This window comes from Phacochoerus africanus, chromosome 1 (assembly GCF_016906955.1).
Source record: "Phacochoerus africanus isolate WHEZ1 chromosome 1, ROS_Pafr_v1, whole genome shotgun sequence".
In the NCBI taxonomy this organism is placed as follows: Eukaryota; Metazoa; Chordata; class Mammalia; order Artiodactyla; family Suidae; genus Phacochoerus; species Phacochoerus africanus.
In genome coordinates this window covers 26751154-26769327 of record NC_062544.1, presented here as the reverse complement: position 1 = coordinate 26769327, position 18174 = coordinate 26751154, and positions in this window count along the sequence as shown.

Below are 18174 nucleotides of genomic sequence, written 5' to 3'. Positions count from 1 at the left end.
GGCTTGCTCTAGACGCTTGCTAAGTGGCCTGGCTGTTGCCTGAGAAACAGATTTAAGCTAGACATATGGATTTCTGTCTACATATGATAGATGAGGTAAGATAACAGCTGAAAAAGGGGGAATCTCAAGGAAGGGGAGAGGTGGGAAGGGAATTGATTTTGGTTTGCTTTAAAGGGCTGGTGTCATTTTTCTTAGATTTGTCATCATGTCTTGTTTGATCACTTGAAATCTAGGTGTCAAATACCAGCTGCATGCTTTACAAAAGCAGCAGGTTTTAGAGAAGAATTTGAAAGGTTTGGGAAATAAAGAGGAGATAGTGTCTGATGCCAGTTTCCATCTTAGAGAAGGATAGCTATCCTAGGATGGGGGTGAGGGTGGAGGGTGGGGAGGCAATGAGAAATCCCTAAACAATGAAGTAGGTTGAGGGGGCAGCTGGATGTGAGTGTGGAGGGGACACAGATGAAGTGTCCTTTGTGTTCCAAGCCTTAGCTTGTCAACTTCCTTTGAAACCTCACGACCCCAACCTTAACCCAAATAACCAGCTCACGATACAGCTATGTATACCCCTCCCCCCACTTTGAAAATTTAAGCAAAAAGTTTAAGTAATTTCTCAAGATTGAATATTTAGCAGAGCTGGAACTTGTACCCAGGTGAATCTCACTCCAAAGTCCACCTACTTTTTTCATTCTATCATTCTGGGTCTCTCTCCAGATATGAACTTATTTTTGTGAAATAAGTGCATGCACGCCTTTGTGTAGCATAAAGCATTACATAAATCCAAGATATTTTTTATCTTATTTTAATGTGTGAAAGGCAAAAGTTACCTGAAAATCAGAGAAGCAGTTTTGCTCTATAACACTCAGGGTATTTTAGTCTGTGGAGCAGGTTGAAAAAGAGATGGGAAGAGGAGGCCACAATGGAGATGCAGTGGAGACAGGGATGAAAGATGGTGAAGTTTAGTATTTCAAGAGAAAAAGAATAATAAAATTATGTCTGAGTAGTAGAAATTGCTCAGTTTAAACATTCATTTCTTGCATGAGAAATTATATAATATGAATTTTCTGGGTATAAGTTAAAAAGGGATTATTTCGAGGCTGATCCACATTTAGGTTCTAGCTACTCAACATGTGGCTCAGGATTGGGAGCTTACGTGGCTCACCTGGGAATTTGTTAGAAATGCAGAATCTGGGCCCCACCCAAGTCAGGGTGGACAGAAAAAACTGATCCCCAGTTCATTTGTGTGCATATTTCGGTCTGAGAGGCATTGCTTTAGGCCAAAAGCCAAAGATTGTGGATGAATAGAAAAGAGCATAAGTTTGGGCAAGGAGTTTGTGGGGTAACATATTATTTACAAGAAAAATAAATTTCAGGGAATATCCTGAGTATTTTTTTATAAGTAGTCAGTATGACTGATTCATTCCGCTTGCCACAAAAATGACTGGACTGTGGCTGGGCAGTGGAGGTAGGGAGAGGGAAGTTATATTGTAATTAAAGCACATTAAACAAACAGAAAGTTTGGGTATTAAAAGGGACTGGAACATTTACTTCAGCCTACCATTTACCAGCTATGTTTTAATATGTTGAGAAGAGTTTAAATGAAATCCTGAAAAAATTAGCTTAAAAATTTCCCTCTAATAATGTTATACATGTTTTGAATAAAATAAAAGCAAAACTTCATGGATTTCTTGCCTGTCAATGCAATTCAGTATTTCATAAAGAAGTTTAGTTTCTTTTACTCTTTTAGTGTGCTAAAGAGGGGGAATAGGTATCTGGCACTTTGTGAGGAACCCATCAGTGGAGCAGGAAATGGTACCCTTAGATCTCCTGAGTCTCCATTAGGGGATAAGTTGCATTTCCTGGCAGCCTGTCCAAACCTTTCGTGACTGCACTCTCAGCAGAGCATCATACTGGAAGAGTTTGGTGGAGATGTGATTTAGGGGGACAGAGATTCAGGGATTCACAGCTATAGCTTCAGGTCTCTGACCTAAAGGAAATTATAATCCCTCAAGTCATCAGGGAGCAAACTGAGAATTTACACTCTTTCAATCAAGTCATTAATAGTATTTAATAAGCACATACTTTGTGAACAGCTCCATGCAGTATGTCAACATATAAGCCATAGTTCTTTTCTTCCAGAATTTTTAAATTTCCATGACAGAACTGGCAAAGCAATTCATGGAGGAAAGAGTGATGCTCGTTTGGTTAGGAGGGGGCACCATAATAATACACTACCTGATTTAGTACCTGACAGTAGACAAAGCACATTTAGAGTCAGAAGTAGTCAGTTTTCATATTTTGGAGCTGTGCAAACCCACTTGAAGAAGTTTGATGATCCACCCAAGGTTATCTTCCCTGGAAAGCTGGCAGAGCTGGAAATAAAATCCAGATCTTCCATTGCTTAGTTCCATGAGGAAGAGGAGCTCAGAGGATGATAATGACGATGATGATGATAGCATTGGTGATGATGGTGATGGTGGTGTTACCGAGTCCAAGCTCATACTGCTTGCAGCTCAACAAAGTGTTGGGGCAAAAATAGTAACTTTATTCAGAAAGCCAGCAGACTGTGAAGATGACAGGCTAATGTCTTAAAGAACCATCTTAACTTGGCATAGAATTCAGGCTTCTTTTATGCTAAGGGAACAGGGGAAGCAGGAGAGTTTGAGATTAAAGAGTAAAAGTGAATTGTGGACTTCCTGGAGCCACCTGGTCTTCAAGGGAAGCATGACATTTCTTTGTTCTTCCACTTGCTCATGTTGGCTGGCTGGATCACAAAGCTAAGTTGTTAGCAGTTATTTTTACTTTATCATTCCTATCTCTGCTTATTTGCAAGGTTTCTAGGCTGAAAGTGAATTTATCTACAACAAGTAAGAGCCAATAGTAACCCCAGACTGTGGAATGGGAACTTTCTTCAGGGAACTTAATGAACTCTTTTGGGTACAGGCAACGTTTCTCTAATGTTTAACTCTTGATGTGCAGGGCTAAACTAATAGAATACTTAGGCTGAAGAACAAGAGAGGCAGTTTCAATATGGCGTGAGTTCTGTTCTTCCTCTGTTACAGTGTTAAGGAAGGGTGGAAGTGGAGTAAAGCAGTACTAAGGACTCTCCTCCTTAAACAACAAAAGGCATTCCCAGTACTTCTTCTACCAATGCTATTCGTTCTGGCCGAAGGAGACAAATGAGCGTCTTCAAGGGACTAAAACTGAGGAGCAAAAGAGGGACTTAGATATCCCAATGTGATCTTAGCATATATGGGGCTTCCCAGAGCTCTATGAAGTAGATGTAAGTGAATAATCCTTATTGTAACCCACAACCGGGGTTAAAAAAATCAGGAGCTTCACTAAACGCATCTGGCAAGTATTTCGTCTTCCCTTAAATAAAATAAATTCCCTTAATAAAGCCAATGGAGGCAGGGTTGGTGGCAGGGGTGGGGGGTGGAGAGGGTGTATATGATTTATTGTGGAGCAAGGAGAGGGCCTTGATGGCTCTGAACTATCTATTTAGAACTGCTGGTTCTAAAACCAAGTTGTACATTGGTTTCTCTTTTTGTGCCAATCTTACATTTTTTAAAAAATATAACTTTTATGAATATCATCATTAGTGCTATAAGCATAGGGAAGTATAAGTTAATTCTACAGTAAAGTGATTATTAAATCCATTAGTCATATACAGGGAATCCATAATTAACTTATTCTCCAGCATCAAGTAAATGATTCTACTGTGTGCTTTAAGAAAGCAATTGTTCACTAATATGCAAAATACAGCAGAACTATTAGATCATAAAGCTATGCAATCTTATAATTAAATTATAAATTTTACATATTTTAATAATGTGCTTTATATACTTTAATTGTTTTCTACGCAAGATTAAAAGGAGGTGCCATGGTTTTTCTCAGACATATTATATCTTGACCTGAACCGTGCAATACTTAATAATAATTGATGAGTATCTACCAGGGATGACAGCAGTCTTTCAGCAGCATCAGATATTTCTTTGGATTATTGCCGAGGACAAAAATGAAGATATGCATTAGTCTTAAGTGGAGTTGTAGCTATACCCTTGGGCTTTCTTTTGTTTTTCCCCCTTTTGCTGCTACAACAGCCACAGGCATCCATATCCTCTCTTCCCAGAATGCGCTGGCCTCCATTCTCACTGCCTTGGCTCTACGTGTGGGTAAAGGCAGCATGCACATTAAATTCTCTGCAGGGGACCTATGCGCCTACATGAGCAATCTATTGTTGTTATTGTAGTTTGGATTAAATAATGATGCCATTCTTTTCCATGTGCACAATTAAATGTGTTTGAAAGGCCTGGGAAATACCACAGCTCTGTGCCACGGGGGTGCCTCTGTAACCTTCTGTTTTTCCAAATCCTGATTGCTGCAGTGGGAATTGTAGCGCTGCTTTCCTTTATTCTCCTTTGGAGGGAGCCAACCTTTCTCAGATTGTTTCGCTATTCCAGCCGGCTTTCCAGTTTTTAGAAGTAACACTGCACCGAAGATGCCCTCCACATAAGCAGAATAAATGGTTTATTCATTCAGCAAACACTTACTGAGAGTTTGCTATATGTCAGCCCTGAGCTTAACACCCAGAGTATAAAGATTTAAAATGAATAAGTTGTCTTGACTTAAGTCTGTGAACCAGGTGTACTATGTAAGGCTGACACAGTGAATTAGTTTGTTAGAGCTGTCATAAGGTGCTTCAGACTGAGTTACTTAAACAACAGAAATTTATTTTCTGGAGTTCTAGAGGCTGGAAGTCCAAGATCAAGGTAACAGGTTTGATTTCTTCTGATACCTCACTCCTTGGCTTGCTAATGGCCACCTTCTTGCTCTACCTTCACGTTGTCTTTCCTCTGTGTGTGTCTGCGTCTTAATCTCTTCCTATAAGAACACAAGTCATTTGGGTTAGGGTCTGCCAGAATGACTTCATTTTGATTTAATCACCTCTTTAAAGACCCCATCCCCAAATACCATCACAGCCTGAGGTACCGAGAGTTAAGACTTCAGCATATGAATTTATGGGGTAGGGGGACACAATTCAGCCAGTAGCACTAAGGGATCACCATTACCAAATCCAGCCTATGGTGGGGAAGGCTTTTTGAAGTGTACCTCTGGTCTGAGTGTTGAAAGATGATTAGGAGTTACTCAGATGACATATGGGGAAAGAGGGTAGGCAGTTTAGCTGGATGGGTTTGAATATGACCAGATCTGAGTGTGAAATGGGTGGGGGAAGAGACTGACACAGTGTTGAGTCTGGAAGGTGAGCAGAAGGCCAAGGCTAGAGGGTCATGGTAAGGGATTTGGACTTTATCGTAAGGCTCCAAGGAACCACTGAGGAATTCTAGGCTGGGGAATGGTGGGATCAGTTTTATTTTTTACAAAGACAGTGGTATATTTAGGGGCCCAATAGAAGGGTCACTTGTTAATGTCCCAAAATATCTTCCCTATGTGATTTCCCATGGTACCTGAAATTCTCAACACAAAAGAAGTATTCCTTTGGGTCATTATCTTATGGATGCAATCCTATTTATTTTCTTTGTGGCATGAATCAGGATCTGTAATTATCGAATTTTTGTAATTATTTCTTTGATGGTCTGTTCACTGTATATCCTCTGCACCTAGCACAATGCCTGGCATATAGTGGGATAGCGGGTGCTCAGTACATATTTGCTGAAAGAATGAATGAATTCTACTGGCATGAACAATACACTAAGCCAACAAATTGACCCAGAGCCATTGGGGATAAGACAAGGATCGGATATGTTTCGGTGATGGTAACCAGGGTAGTATATGCCAGACCTAGGTGAAGTTTGGTAGGGTTAGCCAGTGGGAGGAGCCAACACACTGGCCACTACCTCACTGAGGGGCTGGATGGGTGGGAGATGAGAACTAATTGAGATAATGCACATGGAAATGATTTGCACACTGGCCTAGATGGCCAGTTGGAATCACACCTCTGCCCCTCAATAGCCATGTGGCCCTGCGTAAGTGGCTTACCCTCTCTGGAGCTCCATGTCCTCATCTTGAAATGAGAATAATGATAGTTCCTACCTTTCAGGTTGTAGTGAGGATTAAATGAGTTAATATAAGAAAAACTTTTTTTAGATGATTTCACTTTACCAGTTTTCAAAATAATGACAATATATCTACAAGATGACCCATTAGATTTTTTTTATTTTATTAAAAATTTTTTTATTAAAGTATAGTTGATTTACAATGTTGTGCCAATTCTGCTGTACAGAAAAGTGACCCAGTAATACATATGTATATATATACATCCCCTTTCTTATATTATCTTCCAGCATGTTCTATCCCAAGAGATTGGCTATCATTCCCTGTGCTCTGCAGTAGGACCTCATTGCTTATCCTTTCTAAATGTAATAGTTTGCATCTACTAACCCCAAACTCCCTGTCCATCCCACTCCTTCCTGCACATCATAAGTGTTATGTCAATCTTTGTTACTATTATTATAATGTATTTTTAAAATTTCAATTTGAGGAGGTACAATTGGTCTCCTTAACTCTGATCTCTATTCCCTTTTCTCCAGCTTCTAAGGTACTCCTATTCAATTTCTAAAACCTAAATCATAGAGTGCCCATCATGGTGCAGCGGAAACAAATAAGACTAGGAACCATGAGGTCATGGATTCGATCCCTGGCCTCACTCAGTGGGTTAAGGATCTGGCATTGCCGTGAGCTATGGTTCAGGTCACAGATGCGGCTCAGATATGGTGTTGCTGCCGCTGTGGGGTAGGCCGGGCAGCTGTAGCTCCAATTGGACCCCTAGCCTGGGAACCTCTATTTGCCACAGCCGCGGCCCTAAAAAGTCAAAAGACAGAAAAATAAAATAAAATAAAAATAAATCATGTTACTTCCCTACTTAGAAATCTTAGGCTTGAAAAGAGATTCTTTCATTTAATTTAATTTAATTTAATTTTTTTATTACTCAAAGAAATTTATCACATCTGTAGTTGTATAATGATCATAACAATCTAATTTCACAGGATTTCCATCCCACAGCCCAAGCACATCCCCCCACCCCCAAACCGTCTCCTCCGGAGACGTAAGTTTTTCAATGTCTGTGATAAAAAGAGATTCTTGACTTGAGTTCAGATAATCATACATATGTTATGTGACTGTTATATTCCTCTTGGAACAGGATGTGAAAATATAAATGCAGAAGTGCCTTCTATTGATGACTTGGTATTGTTTCCAGCAGTGTTTCTCAAAACTTAGTCCACAGATTTCCCATTAGCATTTCTGGTGCCAAACAAAACTGCAGTAATATAAGTGCCCAGAATAGAGGACAGAGGCCTAGGGCTTGACACTGTTGTGGGGTATGAGAGAAAGTTGTAGAAAGGAGCAGTAGTAAGTGGGACACTGAGAGCTACAGTGTTCTTCCTAAGGAATTGGTCACATCTGTTATACCACCCAGAAGAGAGCAACTGAGGCTGAGGGAGGTGTAAGCTCTTGGGAAAGACGCAATGTGAGAAGAATTCAGACCCTTCCCGGCCTCCTTACTTAAACCCTCCTACACTGTGGCTCACCTAACCAAACTTGGCTTCCTTGAATTGGCTGACGGAGCAAGAGCCTGTTTAATTTGGGAGTTCTGGACACAAAATCATTCTTTGTGGCAGCTCTGATATTGGCAGATGGGAGATTTAGCTCCGTCCTGTTTATATCACAGCAGTTGATAGATAGTGACTTCATAGTTGGATATTTATGAGAGGTTTCATTTCAAATAATATAGTTTTGGCCCGTGGCAATGCGAAGGCTCTTACCCATTATTACTGAGAAGCTAAATCTTTAGGATACTGTAACTATAACTGCAGGGTCTGTTTGATCTACCCGGAAGAACTGGAAAAGTTAATATTTTTCAAAGCAATGGGAGCTTTATTATAAAAAGTCTCATTAGGAAGTTATCTGTCCCTAAAACATATAGGCTATCAGAAGGTCAGGTATAAAAAAGGCAACTTTTCATACTTTTCTTTTACCTTATGACTTCTATCACATAACAAGGTAATTAAAATGAAAAAAAAAAAAAAAGAGTTTCCTACTCTCCATTACAGAAACCAAACACCTTGCCGTGCCCTCCAGCCAGGTTCCAGCTCTGAGGTGAGCTAGTGAAGTCCATTCCTCACCCTTTCAGGACAATGGCCTTTGCCATGTTAGGAACTGAGGCTTCTGCTAATGTACTGCTGCTCCCAGACCTGGAAACTGTCATCAAATCATGAGTGTCCTCTGTTTCCTCCGTTGTAAAGGAACACTACCCCCAGCGTAACTCCACCTGGGCGGATCTTCTAGAGTCTATGAGTTTTGGAGTTCCCATTGTGGCTCAGTGGTAGCAAACCTGACTAGTAACCAAGAGGGGATGTGGGTTCGATCCCTGGCCTTGCTCAGTGGGTTAAGGGTCAGGCGTTGCTGTGAGCTGTGGTGTAGGTCACAGACACGGCTGAGATCTTGTGCTGTGCCTGTGGCGTAGGCTGGCAGCTGCAGCTCTGATTCAATCCCTAGCCTGGGAACTTCCATATACTGTGGGTATGACCCTAAAAAAACAAAAACCAAAAACCGGAATCTGTGGATTTTGAATCCTTGTAATGTGATGGGAGATTCTTGACAGCTAGGTCAGGAAAAAAATATGTGGGTAGGGTGGTACAAGAACTCTTTAAGACATCATGTCACTCAGCTCATCTCAAAGCAACACTGGCTGGCCCACAATGGCCCAAGTCACAGGGGCTCCTTTGATTTGGGGGAGGCAGAGTAAGAGCTGAACGGCTAGAGGAAAGTTTGGCAGGTAACAAGGGTGATGGATTCAGCAGAGGGTTTACATTTTTTCCTTTTCCTATTTGTAAAGCAGGAAATTGAGCCAGATGCACATAGAAACTCCTTACTTTTTTAGGAGGCCAGTGAGGGAAGTTATGCCAGTGTTATGGGACGAATTGGGTCGCCCTCCTCATCCCTGCCCAAAATTCATTTGTTGAAAGTCCTAAGCTCTAGTACCTCAGCTTAGGGCTGTATTTGGAGATAAGGTCTCTAGAGAGGTGATTTCATTAAAATGAGGTAATTTGGGTGATCCCTAGTCCAATATAATGGGTGTCTTTTAAAGGGGAGAAAATTAGGACACAGACACATATAGAAGGAAGACCATGTGCAAACATAGGGAGAAGACAGCCACCTCTAAGCCAAGGAGAGAGACCTCAGAAGACGCCAACTGTGTGATCATCTTGATCTTGGACTTCTAACCTCCAGAACTGTTATTGTTTTAGCCACACAGTCTGTGGCACTTTGTAATGGTAATCCTAGCAAACTAATAGAAGTGGTGAAGTCAGTTAGGGGAAACAGGAGAAAGGCAGACTTTAATTTAGAACCTTGCATCACCATGAACAATGTACTTCTTCTCAAAACAAGAACTAAGAGGGGAGCTCTACCTTTTCTTGTGCCTGGATTCTTGTACAGGCTGCAACAGGCTTCTGCTGAGGACTCTGCTCACAGGTACCACAGGGCTCTCTTACCTTGGCCCAGGTAAAATGTTGGGCTCTAAAAGTTTGAAATTGATTTTTTTCCATGTGTTTTATGTCCCATTAATTATATTTTAAGGAAAAGTTACTTTCTTGTTTTAGTCAGAATTTCTTCAATACTTATAATATTAAAAAATATTTGGTCCCAATTCTGTTTCTTGGTCTTTTGCTACTATGGGATCTAATTCAGCATTTCCCAAAGTGTGTTCCATATAATATCCATGAGATACTCTAATATATTTTATTCACAAAAAAGATTTTATTTTCAAATACATTTGGGAAACACTGTGGGTTATATTCCCCTCTTAGATATTCATAGTGTACATTATGTATTAAAAACTCTGAGAGTTCCTGCATCAAAGAAAGCCCTTTAATTTTATTTAATCCTGTATCTTCCAAAATTATTTGACTAAAAATGCCTTTTTAGCCTGAGATCATCTTGCCAAAGTGGTGTTTCTAGAACTATAATAACACAAGGTTATATTTGCCCAAGTATTGTTATGTGTAGGGCATTGTTTTATGCAGTGCATTTATTTTCATTCATTTTATATTGCTAATCACCCAGGCAAGTAAGGACTGATACTTTCCCCAATTGATAAAATGAGGCATTGAAAGAGAGATTAGTTTGACTAAGCTCACTCAGCTAGTAAACCTCAGTTAAGTCTCAAACCCAGGCATTCTGACTCCAGGAATTAGGGAAACTGCTCCAATCTCCAGGGACAGAATTTGGTTCAGTGTTTCTGGGTTCAGTGAATGTATTCATTCAGTCAGTGAATGTTCACTGGACACTTTTTATTGGGAGGCCCTCTGCCCGGCGCTGTGGATGCTCAGTGAATAAAAGCAGAGTTCTTGCCTGTAGAAAGTGTGTATCTCATGAAAAGACAGCTAGTAACCAATAGATGTTTCAAATGGGTGTAAAATTACAGCTATGATCACAGTTATGGGACTTTTAATGAAAGGCATATACTGCTATCGTCTACAAAATATGGAGACTTGGGTTGTTCAGAGAGAGAGAGGGAAGTGAAAATTAAGCCTAAAACTAACTCTCTAAAGACCTAGCCCTGTGGATAATATTTGGTAAAACAAAACAAAACAAAACACACACACACACAAACTCCCATAAAGACTTGTTTTAAAACATTTTGCTTATTGGAAACTATAGTTTTTAACCTTTAATATGAAACTTTATGTGGTGCCAGCTGTTGGTCAAATGTCACTTCTAAATCCCAAGGTTCTCAGCAGCCTCATTTTCCTCCCCACGTCCCTGTCCAAGCATCTCCCATTCTTCTTTCATCCCTTAATAAATATTTTAACACGTGATCTTTCCCAGGGGACCACTACATTTTCTCTTGGATTAAGCCATAAGCAAAAAGACTGAAGGTCTAGTAGAAAGAGCTTTCTTCAGCAGAGCCCTGTTGAAAGGTGGTCTCCATTTCAGCTCGGCATGTGGCTGGCTACTACTTTGTTTTCATTAATCCTATTTAGGATAATTAAAACAGAGAGAGTGTGGGAATGGTGGAAATGAAAACTAAAATTTTATTATGTAAAAATAAGAACAGTTGGGATGTGCATTTTAGGGTCTGATTATTAATTAGAAATTCTAGGGACTCTAAATTCACCCTCTTGGCAGCACCAGTTTCCCACTTAAAATGGACAGGAGAAATCAAGCAAGTTCTTTTTGAGCTGCCCATCTAGACATCAGTGTTAGCTGAGCCTAAACAGGAGCGTCTGTTCTTGAAAGTACAAACCCAGTACTTGATATCCACTCTTTGTTTTTAAGTCTCACTTAAATCAGTAAGTGCAGAGCCATTAGGTGCCAACAAAAACCAGTTAGACCAGAAACTGCAATTTTTAAAATCAATAATGTCTTTTATTTTTGCGCAGCAGCCTGACAGCAAAAGCTCTAATAAAATATAGATAGCATTTATTGAATGTGCAACAATATACCAAGTATAGTGTTAAGGATACTGTATGCTTTGTGTAATTCAAGGCTACAAGGATGTTTTCCTATTTTTATAGAGAAGGAAATAGGTTCAAAGAGGTTAAGTGGGGTCACACAACTAACTAGTCAAACCCAGGTTAACTCAGGTCAAAGCCATAGCTCTTACTTTTTGGAGTGTACTGTTTGGATTTCTTACAGGGTCAGTTTGCTTCCTCTCATCACCTTGTGAGCTACTGGCTTTGGAGGTGGAAATTTCAGTGGATATTTCTAAAATAGGAAGATGAAGGAGACATGTTTCCATTACTGTTTGCATTTGTTTCTTTCCATAGTATCATCTAACTTGGATCCAGATTCTGGACACTTCTAATACCTCATTGTAAGAGGGAGGGGGTATGGTGCAATGGCTTAAGCCTGGGTCCTGAGATCAGGCAGACCTTGGATTCAAACCTCAGTTCTGCCACTTACCAACTGTGTAGCATTAAGCCAAGCAGTCGATCTCACTGAATCATGAATTTTTCATTGTTTTTCTTATCTGCAAAATGGGTGGACAGCATTTACCTCATAAGATTATTGTCAGGATGAGAGACAGGGGAGGTTAGGTGTATGTGATTGACACTTACTAAATTGTAGCTCTTAACTCTCATTTATACACCAGGGACTCCTGTCCTTTTGTGTGACTCATAACATCAAATCTATCTAAAATATCTGGGAAGAGGAGAAATGACAAAAATAAGAAATGAGAAAACCGCTGATGGACTGCACTGTGGTGATTATTCCTAATAATTTCCCCCAGAAGATTGAATAAAACTTATTTTATGCCTATGTTCTATTTGGAAAGCATTATAAAACTTCAAGTAGACAACAGTGGTAATAGCACAGTGCTTACCAAAGCACTGTATGCTTTTCTGATAAAGATATAATTTTATTGCCCTTTATATACTCTCTTGGTTAATAAAGCAAGCAAATGGGAGATAATTTGAAATACCTTTTCTACCATTTGTAGTGTCAGAACATACAACTTACCTTTAAAAATGCAAAAGATTCATTGCAATGAAAGGTATGGCTTATACATACAAATGCATTTTTAAAACAATTCACCTGTGTATGCTGAGAGGCTTCCTGATCTGAGATCTTTCACCTTTGCAGAAATGAAATAGAATTTTCTTGCTAACTGCATTTGAGGAGCAACTAGCCAAGTCAGAAGTATGTTGTGTGTGGAGGATGCCAGCTTTTGTGATCTTCTCTGCAAGGACTTTTAGAAGGAAGTGGTGAAAAACTGGGTCCTATATGCTGAAAAATAACTTCAAAAAGTCCTTTCTGGGGAAGAATGGTCTTATTTAGTAGCAAAGATTCCAGAGATACTCTGCCTTAAATTTCTGGGGGTAGAACAGTCATGGAAGTTTGAGAGAGATCTTTAAGACATAGGCCACAGATAATGCCATTAACTCTGAATAGGGTGGTGGCTTTTTTTAAACAATACTGTAGGTGCTATAATCTTGCAGTGCTGCTTCTGCACAGGCAGAGCATGAAGCTGTGTGCACCGAATCATTTGAGGAGATGATATAATCAGCTAAGAGAAAACTGGGCGTAGCAGACATGGCTTCTAGTACTGGCCGTGTCCTATGTTTGGTCTCAGAAGCATCCTCTGTTGCCTTTGATCGTTATGAACTAAAATGTCATATAAGCTGATCAAATGCCATGAAGTCCCAGCTACATCCTAATTCTGATTTTCTAGGGATATGTGATATGTGCATAATTATGTGTCAAATTAATTAGAACCCACTGCTATTACGCATTTCCAGAATTCTTGCACATTTATAATCTCATTTTTAATTCTATCACAAACATGAGATAGGCAGGGCAAATATTTTTGTTCCACTTGATATATTTGTAAATTTGGTAGATGTAGATTAAGGTAATGGAAGAGCCCAGATCTCTTGACTTTCACTCCTGGGTTCCCATGTTAAATGAAACTGGATTGGTCTTTTGTGATATGTATAAAAGAGAATGCAATTGAATTCTTTGTGGAACAAAAGATAACTGGGTAAGTTATGTTAAATTACTACAGGAATAGATAAAACAAAGTTCTATTTCCCTTGTTGAGAATTTGCCTTTGATTCCCTCTGCGAAACGGATTAGAACGTTTTGTTAGGATGTAAGAAATAAACAAACCCAGAAAAGGTACATCTCATATTCTTTTAAATGAATAATTTCTCCTGGGACTCCTTTACATTCTGAAAATTCACTTTATTATTACATTCTGAGGTTCATGGTTTTAAATGCCATGGCATCTGAGTCTAACTTTTATTGGTGATATTTGTGGTTATAACTTTCCACTGTCATCCTCTCCCATTTCCTTTGTTTTGTTCTGTAGATACAATTTGATTTATGAATGGGGGCATTTTGATGCTTCAAGATATATTTTGGTGAATTGGTTCAATAACTTGTTATTGAAAAGCAAAATCCATCAGGGACATATTTGCCTACTTCTCCTAAAAAAAAAAAATTTCTCATCAAAATCAACTGTTTATCAGTCATGCCACATTTCTGTATGTTATGAGGATGTATCCACATTTTTTGGATTGTTAAATATATTGATAAAAGTATTCAACCTAAAAAGCCAGCTTCAAGACTACTTCAAAAATTTGTCAGGGAGTTCCCATTGTGGCTCAGCAGAAACGAATCTGACTAGTATCCATGAGGACGCAGGTTGGATCCTTCACCTCGCTTAGTGGGTTAAGGATCTGGCATTGCCATGAGCTGTGGTGTAGGTTGCAGACACAGCTCGGATACTGTGTTACTGTGGCTGTGGCGTAGGCCAGCAGCTACAGCTCCAATTCGACCCCTAGCCTGGGAACCTCCATATACCATGAGTGTGGCCCTAAAAAGACAAAAATAATAAAATAAAGTAAAATAATTTTGGAAATTAAACAAGTGTCTTAATCCATGAGATAATAGACACAATTGTAATTTGGATTCCTGCTAAGCTTGCAAGGCCTTCTTTTGGTTTAGATACAGAATAAGTTGGTGAGCCAGACTGAAAGAGGCCCTAAGAATGAGAAAGAAATTCAAATTTGGATGTCACAACTTTCGATAATATCATACTTCTCAATTAAGTCTTCTCCTTCTGTCATACTGAGAATTCTTAGTGAAACTTTGGGGTAATACCCCTAACTTCCTGGAGAGCTACCTTCAAGCCTCATTCAAGCCAACTGCCCCTCCTACCCATTGCAGAAGCCAAAGTCTTTGGTTGCATATAGTCTAATGGTTTGCTTTCCTGTGAAGGTTTTTTGGTTCATTTCTAGGTTAAGGTTTAGTGTTTCACAAGCCAGGAGTTGCAGTGAAAAACTGCTGCATCCCCATATACCTGCCTAACTCTTCAAACACATATTTTTCATTGGGTGTCTTTTTGTCATGTTGTGACCATATCAGGAATAATAACTATGCTGCTCCTTCTTGGCACTAACATAGAAGATTCAATGAGACAAAGGAAAAACTTTGCTTTCTGTTTGCTGTATACATTATTTGTATTTAATAATCATATCAAGTTGGACTCCTCCCTTCCGTATGGCAAACAAACTGTGTTATTTTTTTCTTAGAAAACATGGCTTTAATGCAGCTGTTGTCTCTTCCACTGAGGCATTTGGCATCTGTCTTCCCATCTGACTTGACATCAGAAACATCTGGAGAGCTTTGAAAAATGCAGATCTTGAGTCCACAGGTCTGGGATAAGATCTGGAGTGAATCTTATGATCAGCCAGATTTGGGAATCACTCCTCTTAAGCATGTGTGTCAGGAGTCCGTGAGACCACCCATAGGTTCAATGATTCTCTAGGAGAACTCACAGGACTCAGCATATAGTGGTGCTCATGGCTATGATATATTACAGCAAAGTGACAAAGAACAACAAGCTCAGGGAAAAGGCACATGGCATGAAGTCTGGACGAAGCCAAACATGGGCTTTCAAGAGTTTTCTCCCTGTGTCCTTCCTAGGACATCCTTAATTTTTCCAGCATGGAATTGTGACAACATGTGTGGAATGCTGTCTATGAAGAAATTCATTAGAGATTCAGTGTCCAAGATTTATATTGGGGCTTGGAACATAGGCACCCCCTACTTAGCAGGATCCAAAATTTCAGACTTTCAGAAGAGAAGTGCATGTTTAGCATGAACCATACTGTTTGTACAAATAGGTTAGGCCCATTGAGCCACTCTTAGCAATCCTATCAATTGGAAAATATTGGGAATTCTTCCCAAATTCGAATTCCCAGATGCCAGCTAAAGGCTTACCTTGCAAAGGGACCATTTTTAAGGATAGTAGTCTCAGGCCTGTTATGTTAATGCTTTTTTACATAGTATGTGAACCAAGTTTCTTAATTGGGTAGGAGGAGTACTTCCAGATGAAAAATGGAGATTTAGGTGATGAAGCGCAAAATCCTACTCCTTGAGGAATTTAACAAAATTCATGCCCTGACTTGACTACGAAGCAGGCTGTGAATACAAGGTATAGACCACTTGATTCTCCAAGACTGTATCCCTCTTGGCTCTAGTCTGGGCTTATTGGAGAAGACATCACTGGCTTGTAGGTGCAGATGTCCTCAAAGATAACATACAAATTGGATCATTGTGCAGCTACTCATTATTATGTTCTGTTTCCCTTTCCTGTTTTCCAAGTGGGATTCCGTCTTCTCTAATTTCGGGAAAGGCACAATTGTAAGTAATGAGATTGGATGATCAAAGCCTATTTTACTTCCAAATCACCGAAAACTGTGAGTCGTGATTCCCCTTCAGATCCCTCCAAAGAAATCATAATTTTGGAACTCAACCTTATGAGCCATCAGGAATATTCTTAGGCACACATTCTCTGTCAGCAATACTTGGTATGACACATTAATTTTCTGCAGCCAGAGGCATCTCTCTGTAACTACAGCCTCCTAAGATTACCTACCAGAACCTTCTGCTTTCAGGCATGTGGATGGCAAAATCAAAGGGGGAGAAAAGATCATTTGTTTTCATGGGAGTTTCCAGATGGAGACTAGATGTTTATCAGAGCATTTCATTATTCAACCTGCCTATTTTCTTTCTTCAAAACAATTAGAGTTTCTTTTAAGTTTGTTTGGTCTCTTTACTTTTATTCAGTTGACTTATTCAGGTGAATAGTGGAACAGCATGTCTCTTATACAAAACCTTTCTTGAACCTAATAATGACAGTTATTATCATTAGGTCTTGCTTTTCAAGGTACAAAAGCTCCTTCTTATTAGACTTGCTTTCCGTGTTTTTAATCACTTCTGCTATTTTCTTTGAATCTTTTCCCATTTCTGTACATCCTTCTTAAAAAGTGGTGGCCAAAACTGGACTCGATATTTTTCAACCTAAATATACTATACTCTGTAGTATATCTAAATTCTCTACAAAAACTTGTATAATTTTAAATTATTTTAAAACATGAGGTGTATTCACATGTCCTTTTCTTCTTTGCTAAAGTCATTGGTACAACTCATAAATTTCATTGACCACATATTCGGGTACAATTCCCTGTCTGTTAAGTCTCAAATTTAAAAATGTATACTAAGAAGCAAGGATCTTTGGCAGTAAATATATTTTGAACTGGTCAAAATTAACTATGAGCAAGCAGCTGAAAAGAACTTCTCTGTATGCGTAAGAGTGATATGCATCACCAAAGAAAGACCACACCTCAGTCCTGATGGTCCATCATCTTTTCCTATCACTCTACTTTTCTGTTCCTGAAAGTCCATACTTTACTTTTTCTCCCAATGGTACTCCTCTGTGTTGCTCACTTATTTTCAGCTTATAGTCTACTGTAATCTCTAGCTCTTTTTTGTTATGCTCATTTCTCCATTTCTCCCTTCTTTCATTTGAAATTAACACTCTGTCATTTACTTGTTATTTTTAGGTCTGTATCTATATATCCATCTTACTATACTGAGAATATTGATATTGATATTAAAATTGATATTCTCAGTGTCAAAATAATTAAAAATTATACTTCCATGACTTGGGATATTCTCATCTCTACCTAGTTTCATATCTTTGGGAAATTTGATGAGTTTTTTTTTTTTTTTGGTCCTTTTGCCTTTTCTAGGGTCGCTCCTGCGGCATATGGAGGTTCCCAGGCTAGGGGTCGAATCAGAGCTGTAGTCGCCAGTCTATGCCAGAGCCACAGCAACGCAGGATCTGAGCCGTGTCTGCAACCTACACCACAGCTCACAGCAGCGCTGGGTCCTCAACCCACTGAGCAAGGGCAGGGACCGAACCCGCAACCTCATGGTTCGTAGTCGGATTCGTTAACCACTGCGCCACAACGGGAACTCCATGATGAGGTTAATCTTGATATTTTTCACTCGAGAAAGAATACTTTGAATAAAGTGAGTCCTGGGACTGATCTGGGTAAGTAGGATATGTGGGACAGATATAGGATATTAGGAGTTCTTACTGAGAAGTCTAACACTGTAGCCTATACAAATTTTAAAGTGATACAAAAATCCAAGAATTTTTTTTCCTCAAAGTGTATTCTCAAACTATAAAAATGTCATTAAGCAAAAACAAAAGAGAATTCCGAAATACTGAAGAAGGCTTGGAAGGGAATCTGTGATATTTTTTGAAAGGTGGATCTTTCAATACCACCATGCCCAGCTGTTTAGTGCAAGGCAAGTATTGTGGCACAGTGGTGTCAAAGAAAGACAATGACTATG